Source organism: Fulmarus glacialis, unplaced genomic scaffold (genome assembly GCF_000690835.1).
Source record: "Fulmarus glacialis isolate BGI_N327 unplaced genomic scaffold, ASM69083v1 scaffold32964, whole genome shotgun sequence".
Taxonomy (NCBI): domain Eukaryota; kingdom Metazoa; phylum Chordata; class Aves; order Procellariiformes; family Procellariidae; genus Fulmarus; species Fulmarus glacialis.
In genome coordinates, this window is record NW_009209328.1 from 28604 (window position 1) to 28944 (window position 341).

Below are 341 nucleotides of genomic sequence, written 5' to 3' on the forward strand. Positions count from 1 at the left end.
CCCAGCTTCTGCGGCAGCTGCGTCGGGGCAGAGGTCTCAAAGACAATTCCTTCCCTTCCTGTTGGGATTTTTGTTTTTTGAGAGGGAAGTGACCCCTGAGGTGGGGGAAAAACATAAAAATTTGGGACAGGCATTTTAAGGAAACCAAATTGCTCACAACTAAAAATAGCTGCGATTTCCCCCCTCCGGTTTACGGCCAGGAAGGCACATGCGATTATTCCTGAGGTTTTTTTATTGTGCTTCTGTGTCCAGAGTTGGCTGCATCCGAAGCCCGGAGCGAGCGGCGGCCCTGGCAGACCCACGGCCAGGCGAGCGGGCGCTGCCGGCTCCCGGCTGCAGCA